The sequence below is a fragment of the Meriones unguiculatus genome, chromosome 2, assembly GCF_030254825.1.
Source record: "Meriones unguiculatus strain TT.TT164.6M chromosome 2, Bangor_MerUng_6.1, whole genome shotgun sequence".
NCBI classification, from domain to species: domain Eukaryota; kingdom Metazoa; phylum Chordata; class Mammalia; order Rodentia; family Muridae; genus Meriones; species Meriones unguiculatus.
In genome coordinates, this window is record NC_083350.1 from 44,111,612 (window position 1) to 44,120,880 (window position 9,269).

A 9,269-nucleotide genomic window follows, 5' to 3' on the forward strand; every position below is an offset into this window, starting at 1 on the left:
GAACATCCTCCTTCTGGGGAACAACTGCAAACCGTCCCAGCCTCTCTGGGATCCACCTGGCTCCCTCTGCGTCCTGTGGAAAAACACAGACATGCCCTCTTCCCCATATTAATACAGGGTCGGGGCCCTGCCATATTCCAGTAATTGGATCTTTCCATTTTACTTGGGCAAAATTATCTTTGGTATTAGGATGCCACAATCGATCCGCTGCAGAACCGCCTTGTATATCCACATTCAAAAAATTTAAAATAAAGAGAGCATGATTAATATTTGGGGACATGACTCCCCCCTTTTTTATTTTTTGAAATTGGTTCTTAAGAGATCCATGGGCTTGTTTTATGTCGGGAGCTGGCAAAGCCCCCAGACTCTGATTTGTAATATCCTGCCGGACAAACAACAGAGGTCCGAAACCATAGATGTTGTTTTTAGTGACTGTATAACCTTGTGAGCCTCCACTGTAACAATCACATGAATCAAGTGATTTCTTACAATAGTCTTGGTGATTTTCCACTGTTATTTCCTCCTCCTCGAAACCCCCCTCCCCACCAGAACTGCCCTATAAAAATAAAACTGCTGCACAATAAAGTCAGCACTTGAAAGGCATTCGTCTACTTGTGCTCGTTTCTCTCTCTCCCTCATCTCCTACAGGTACGACCCCCTTCGCCCCCACAAATAACTAGGTCCCGTGGGTCGGGACAGAGTGGCGCCCAACGTCGGGCCCGAAGTACGGGTCGACCCTGATGGACCCTCGATAAAAGAGCAGGCCTGCTACATCAATAGATTGGTCACACTCCTCTGGCCCGGAGAAGACTGCATGACCTGGTGAGTTTTTACACTTCCATCTTATCGAGATGGGGCATTCTTTGTCTAAGGAGGCGTCCTTCATTAAGGATCTTAAAGCCTCCCTTCGAGAGAGAGGAATTAGGGTCAAGAAAAAAGATTTAATAAATTTCTTTATTTACATTGACAAGGCCTGTCCTTGGTTTATGTTGGATGGCCCTACCATTCATCCCAAAAAATGGCAAAAGGTAGGACGTGAGCTCAATCAAAAATTAACTGAGGAAGGAGATCAATCACTCTCCCCTACAGTCTTTTCCTTTTGGGGCATTATAAGAGATATTGTTGAGGATGCTGACAATGATGCTGGCAAACGACAGTTACTTTCGGTTGCTGAATATTGTCTTTCTTCATCCAAGCAAAATTCACCCACCGCTTCTCATCCTCCCTCTCGTGCTTCTGATTCCTTCTCTTTGGCTAACGCCTCTCTTCTTCCTAGCCTCCCTCGACTTTATCCGCCTCTTCCCACTGCTGATGTCCCGCCACCATACTCTGGGACGCCTAATCACAAAGAATCTTTAAAATCCCTCGGCCCACCCGTCTCTTTTGCACAAGATCCTGAACCCCTAGATCCTGGAGATGCCGCTACGCTCCAGGACGAGACCGCTCAATATCATAATGATGATGACCCTCCACTCGCCTCCGCACCTCCGCCATCTGCTCCTTTTGTCCTCCCATCCTTCCCTACACTGCCTACAGATATCCTCTCCGAGACCCGGTCTCGTCTTTCTGTCCAAGTCCGTGACCTGACCGAGATCCTCCATCTCCAACGACAACTTTCGCGACTTACAACTCGCTGTTCTGCCCTCCCTACATCCAATCCTGCCTCCGCCTTTCCTGAGCGTTCTCCTCCATCCAAGTCTCCGCTCATAAATCCGGTTTTTCCTCTGTCCACCCCGTCTCAATTTACTTTTCCTGTTACTACTCGCTCGCAGGCAAGCCGTATTTCTGGCCCTTCTCAATCCATGCCTACTCGCCCTGATCATATTAGCATTAGAATCCTTGACGACGAGGCCTCCGATGAGCAAAATAGCGAAAGTGATAGCGAAGAGGGGCCCCAGGCTCCCAACTCCTCTAGCGCCCCTGCTAGTTCTTCTGCTAAAGCCAGAACAAACTCCTCCTCCGAGGAGCCTGGTGACTTTCATCCCCTTCGCTTCAAAAAATTAGAAAAACTTAACTCAGCCGTCCGCACCTATGGCCCTAATGCTCCTTTTACTGTTTCCCTCCTTGAAAGTATGGCTGGGGGCGGATTCCTGACACCCAGTGAGTGGCTTACTGTTGTCCAATCGGTTCTCACAAGAGGCCAGTTTCTCTCATGGCAGGCTGACTGGTATGACCGCTGCCGCAATCTGGCTAATAACAATTTAAAAAATCCTGACAAAGCCTCAGCAATATGGACATTTAATAAATTAACAGGACAGGGAAAATATGCTCCAGAACAAGTACAGTGTGCTTTCCCTGTCGGGCTCTTGGCTCAAGCTCATGGGGCTGCCCTTGCCGCGTGGCGGGCAATTCCAGTTAAGGGGTCTGTTCTTTCACCCTGAACAAAGATTATCCAAGGCAATAATGAGGACTATTCAGAATTTGTGGGGCGCCTCCTTGAGGCGGCGGAGCGATCTTTGGGATCCGATAAAATAGAACAAAAAGAAAGTAAACTCCTTAAACAGCTGGCCTTCGAAAATGCTAACTCTGCCTGTAAGGCAGCCCTGCGGGGCAAACATAAAGATAAGGACCTTCCTGAGATGATCCGTATCTACTCAGATGTTGACACCTTTACTCATAAGATGTCTCAGGCCATAAGTCTAGTCATGGGAGCCACACAAGGCCCCAGTTCAAAATTCTCTTGTTTTAAATGTGGACAAGTGGGACATTTTGCACGGCATTGCCCTCAACAAAATTCTTCCCCTTCTGGACAAAATGGAGGGCTTCCTCGTCCCTTGCCCACTACTGTTTGTCCACGTTGTCGGCGGGGCAAACATTGGGCCGCTGCCTGCCGCTCCAAAACGGATGCCGCGGGAAATCCTCTCCCTCCCCTACAGGGAAACATGAGGAGGGGCCAGCCCCGGGTCCCTCAGCCTATCAACTTCATGCCGGCCTCGGGGGTAAGCCAGCCATGCCACAATCAGACCCTAACACAGCCAGCGCCAGACCAACAGCCTGCCTTCGCAGGGCCACTCCCGGGAGCGCAGGATTGGACCTCTGTGCCTCCACCGACTCAATTCTAACCCCTGAAGATGGGGTACAAATTATCTCCACAGGAATTTTTGGGCCACCTCCCCCACAGACTTACTATTTAATTTTGGGTAGGGCATCTAGTACATTAAAAGGCATTAATGTCTTCCCCTCTTTAATTAATAACGATTATACTGGGGAAATAAAAATTTTGGCTAGCAGCACGTGGGGACCCCTCCCAATTACTAAGGGACAGCGATTGGCTCAAGCACTCCCCCTACCCCTAGATTTAACCGCTCCCGCTTTAGGCCCTCCTCGAGGACCATCTATTCCCGGATCCTCGGACATTTTCTGGATTCACCGAATGACTCAAGAGCGACCCACTCTAAAACTTAAACTCAATGGAAAAACATTTGAGGGCCTTTTGGATACAGGAGCAGATTCCACAGTAATTTCTCAAAAAGCATGGCCTTCTTCCTGGCCCTCCCAGCCAACTTTAACTCAGCTACAAGGCATAGGTCAATCTCTTAATACCCTACAGAGTTCCCAATTGCTGACCTGGGAGGACCCTGAGGGAAATAGCGGACACGTGCGTCCATTTATAGTCCCTGGGCTCCCTGTTAATCTCTGGGGGAGAGATATTCTTTCTCAAATGGGAGTCCTCATGTTTAGCCCCTCAGAGGCAGTCATGCAACAAATGCTTAAACAAGGCTTTATAACAGAAAAAGGATTAGGAAAAAATAATCAAGGACCACCCAAACCTATTTCGGTTGTTCTAAAATTTTCACGTACAGGACTTGGTTATGAATCACATTTTTCTTAAGGGCCATTGCTCTCCCTGCACTCCAGGCAGATAAAATAACTTGGAAAAGTGACTCCCCTGTCTGGGTTGACCAATGGCCCCTTCCTCAGAAAAAATTAGCAGCAGCCGTGCAGTTGGTGCAGGAACAGCTTTTGGCTGGACATATTGTACCCTCCACTTCCCCATGGAATACACCATATTTGTTATTCAAAAGAAAGGGGGAAATGGAGACTTCTCCAAGACCTCAGAGAAATTAATAAGACTATGGTACCAATGGGGGCACTCCAACCAGGACTCCCCTCTCCGGTTGCCATTCCTAAAGGCTATACAAAATTGGTTATTGATTTAAAAGATTGTTTCTTTTGTATTCCACTCCATCCTGATGACTGTAAGCGCTTTGCTTTCAGCGTTCCTGTTGTTAATTGTATCGGTCCGTCACCCCGCTTCCAGTGGAGAGTGCTGCCCCAAGGGATAGCCAACAGTCCCACCCTTTGCCAAAAATATGTTGCCCAAGCTATTGACCCTTTTAGACTAAAATACCCCAAAATATATTTCATCCACTATATGAATGATATTTTATTGGCAGGACCCGATGCTACCGAACTACAGGCTATTGGACAGAACCTAATTATTTCACTCCAACAACTGGGACTTCAAATAGCCCCCGAGAAAGTGCAGCTTCACCCTCCCTATCTCTTTCTCGGTTTTGAACTCCTTCCCAATAATATCCTGTCTCAAAAGATACAATTTAGACGAGATTCACTTTCTACTTTAAATGATTTCCAAAAGCTTCTGGGAGATATTAATTGGCTTAGGCCTTATTTAAAGCTTACTACTGGGGAACTTAAACCTCTCTTTGATATTTTGCGAGGGGATCCTGACCCGGTGTCCGCCCGACAGCTCACCCCAGAAGCCATTGAGTCCTTAGGTATAGTTGAAAAAGCTATACAAAATCAAAACGTTGGATATTTTTCCCCAGACCTGTCGCTTTGGCTATTAATTCTCCCCACAGCCTTTACTCCTACTGAACTTTTATGGCAAACTAAGCCCTTGTTCTGGATTCATCTCCCAGCGTCCCCCTCTAAAATACTTCCCACATATCCCTCACTGGTTGCTCAAATCTTCAAATTAGGAAGGGAGGCATCTCTCAAACTTTTTGGAAAGGACCCAGATATCGTCTGTACACCATATAATTCCTCTCAAGTACAGTGGTTAATTCAGACTTCGGATGATTGGGCTGTTAATAGCATTTCCTTTCAGGGACAACTTGATAATCATTATCCTGCTGATAAACTTATTCAGTTTTTGCATAAACAATGTGTCTTTTTTCCAATGCGAACCAAGACTTCTCCCATTCCCGGAGCTACATTGGTTTTTACTGATGGCTCCTCTTCAGGAATTGCTTTTTTAGTATTCAGGGGCGGATTTTTCAATCTCAGACAGATCTCTCGTCTGCTCAACTGGTGGAGCTGGTTGCAGTCATAAAAGTCTTCGAGACTCTCGCAAGCCAAGCATTTAATCTTTACACTGATAGTGCTTATGTTGCTACTTCTGTTCCGCTGCTTGAGACTGTCCCTTATATTAGGCCTTCTACCAATGCTTCTCCTCTTTTTGCCAAATTACAAGCTTTAATACTAAGACGCTTAGAACCCTTTTTTATTGGACACATTCGAGCTCACTCCAGCCTTCCGGGACCCCTGAGTGAGGGAAATGACTTGGTAGACCAGGCCACCCAGCCTAAGTTAGCCCTTTTTATGACATCTGTTGAACAACCTGACCCCCTGATACAAGCCCAGGAAGCTCATCGCTTACACCATCTCAATGCCCAAACGCTTCGTCAGATGTTTTCTATTACAAGGGAGCAGGCTAGACAAATAGTCTGCCAATGCCAAAATTGCTTAATATTTTTGCCCGAGCCTCACCTAGGAGTCAACCCTCGAGGTCTGACACTGGGAGAGCTCTGGCAGATGGATGTTACACATTATTCCCCTTTCGGAAAATTAAAATACATTCATGTGTCTATAGATACCTTCAGTGGATTCATTTTTGCCTCTCTCCAATCGGGAGAAGCTACTAAACATGTTATAAGCCATATTCTTGCATGTTCTGCCTGCATGCCCTTACCTAAAATCATAAAGACAGACAATGGCCCTGGATATACCAGTAATAACTTTAAACAATTTTGTGCTCAATTAAAAATTAAACATATCACAGGGATCCCTTACAACCCACAGGGCCAAGGCATTGTAGAAAGAGCACATCAAACCCTTAAAAATATGCTTCAAAAATTACAACATTCTGGAGGAATTTTATATTCACCAATAGGAAACTACAAAACCCTTTTAAATCATGCTTTATTTGTCTTAAATTTCCTTACTCTTGATAATAATGGCAAGACTGCAGCTGACAGATTCTGGCACCCTTCCACATCGGATACCTATGCTCAAGCAATGTGGAAAGACCCAGACAAGTGGTCTGGTCCGGACCCCGTATTAATTTGGGGAAAAGGACATGCATGCATATTTGACTCCAAGCAACAAAATGCCAGATGGCTCCCTGAAAGATTAATAAAGTTAATTAATCCCCCCAGGGAAACCCCTGAGGAAAAATCTAACTGTGTTTAATTACAGAAGGATGTTCGGCCTTGCCACTCTTTCGCTCCTGTTTGTAGTCCGGCTGGCGGTAAGTGCCCCCTCCCCTTATCAGATTTATAATTATACCTGGGTTATTGAAAATCAGGCCGGAGATATTGTTAATTCTAGTTCTTCGGTCAGAACTCAGCCTCATTGGCCTGATTTAGAAGTGGACCTTTGTGCCCTTGCCCTTGGTGCACACCCTGATTGGGGTGTTGCCGAGATTCTTTGGCCTTGGCCCGGAGGTATAGCACCTGAGTCTCCGCATTTTCCTCCCAATCCTGGCTGTGCAAATGCTCTTGATAGAAGGATTCTTCAAAACCAGCATGGTATTTATGTCTGTCCAGGGGCCCATAGGGACTGATCTCTCAACTATAAATGCGGATGGGCAAATGATTATTTTTGTGCTTCATGGGGCTGTGAGACTACCGGAGATACCTACTGGAAGCCCACTTCCAGTTGGGATTATATTACTGTTAAGCAAAAATACACCCCTCCAGAAAGGACTCTTACCTATGCTTGCCCTTCATTGGGCTGTGTTCCCTCCACCTATTCTGAACTCAATACTCAGACATTGCCCTTATCATGTAAAATTAATGATCCTATTACTAAAGGATGGTGTAACCCCCTGCTAATTCAATTTACTTCCCAGGCCAAGCAACAAACTTGGACTGGTCGGGGGTTTGAATGGGGACTTAGGTCCTATAAAACACATATTGGGCTCACCTTCAAAATTAAGTTACTTAAAACCATTCCCCATAAAACTCCTGTTGCTGTTGGACCTAATCCCGTCCTTCAACCAGCAAAACCTAAGCTCCCTGCTGTTTCCAGTTTTACTACCCCTAGTTCTACCCTGTCGCCCCCTTCTGGAGCAACTCTTTCAGCCTACTCTCCCAGAGGGGTATATGAGTTCCGCAGATCTCATCATTTCTTTGGTTAATGCTTCTTTAGAGGCAATTCGTAACACCAGTAACCCTGCTTATGAGGAATGTTGGATCTGCTTTTCTCCCACTCCTCCGTTTTATGAAGGCATAGCAATAATGGGTGATCCTATCCCCACCAATGACTCTAAGTCCCTGCTTTGGCATGCTTCCCCTGAGGGAGGCCTTACTCTTAGCTCAGTCTCAGGTTTTGGCCATTGCCTCCTGGGACCCAATATGATTCCCCCACGACCATTACAGATGATCTGCAATCAGACATCTATTATTAATCAAACATTTTTATTCACTAAGGCTCCCAATAATACCTATTTTGCTTGTTCTACTGGACTTACTTCCTTTATTACTAATAAGGATTTTTTAGAAAAAAGAGACTACTGTATTATTGTTGTTATTCTTCCCCGGTTTTTTATTCATGATTCCAACAGCTTTCTGTCCTTTTATGATGGTGGTATTCCTATTCAAAAAAGAGAACCTATAACGGCCATTACTCTTACTGTGCTTTTGGGCTTAAGTGCCGTGGGGGCTGGAACTGGTATTGCTTCCATGGTCACTTCTCAACAACATTTTTCTCAGCTCCAAGCAACCATTGATAAAGATTTGAGTGAGCTCCGAAATCTTAAAGACTCTGTGGCTTCCCTTTCCGAAGTAGTTCTTCAAAACCGGCGAGGCCTTGACTTAGTTTTTTTAAAAGAGGGAGGCCTTTGTGCCGCCCTTAAAGAGGAATGCTGTTTTTATTCTGACAAGACTGGATTGGTACAAAACAGCTTAGATAAGGTCAAAAAGAACCTGGAAGAGCGTAAAAAGGCTCGAGAACAACAGGAGTCTTGGTACCAAAATTGGTTTGCCACCTCTCCTTGGCTTTCCACTCTTCTTCCCAGTCTTTTGGGCCCCCTTATGGGTCTGTTTCTGCTCCTCTCCTTTGGCCCTTGGGCCTTTAATCATCTCTCAAGTTTTATTAAAAGACAGGTGGATTCTGCAATCAAGCCCATCCAAGTCCACTACCATCGCCTGGCTGGGAAAGAAGAATTTGCCATGGAGCTTCCACCTGATGCCCCAGCCTCCCGCCCCCTAGATTTTTCCTCCCTGCTCTCCCCTGCCCCGAGATGGAAGTTTTGGGGCCATCCTCGTAGCTAAATTTGGACTTTTACGACTCTCACAATTGGCTGACCAAAAATAAAATTTCATTAGTTAACTAAGACAGATTTAACCGCTGCCTTCTAGTCATTAGGGTACACCCTCAAAATTCTCTTACAAGTCTTTGGGGAGGATTAATGCATTACATTTCCACAAAGTGAGTGGTCTGGTAAGTCAGAGACGGAATGAGTGGGTAAGTCTCGCCCCGCCTAAGACAGGACGACCTCGCCTAGAGGAGGCCGATCCAATGACGGGTAAGGGTCCAGCACCGCCCTTCCAACAGGCTCAGACCCCGTTTGTGCCCCGTTATTATAAGGACTCTTGCCTCTCCTTTCTGTTGATTCAACTCGTCTATGGCCTTTGCACTCTGAGGGCTTTGTCCCATTGCACCAAAAATGGCATAGACCTATCAACAAAGGTAATGATGTCCTTAAGTCTCTCTGGGGAATGCAACCTCCATGGCTTGTTTATGTGGGTTACCCAGGTAGGCTACAAAAATTGGCTGATCAAAATTATTCTTTACATGTTCATTGAGAGTCTTAAAAGTCCCCTTGCTTCTAAAAAGATAAAAAGAGAGGAGATGTCGGGAGCCGGCAAAGCCCCCAGACTCTGATTTGTAATATCCTGCCAGACAAACAACAGAGGTCTGTGAATCATACCTTTCGGGTAATAGCCCTGCCGGACAAACAACAGATGTCTGAAACCATAGACGTTGTTTTTAGTGACTGTATAACCTTGTGAGCCTCCACT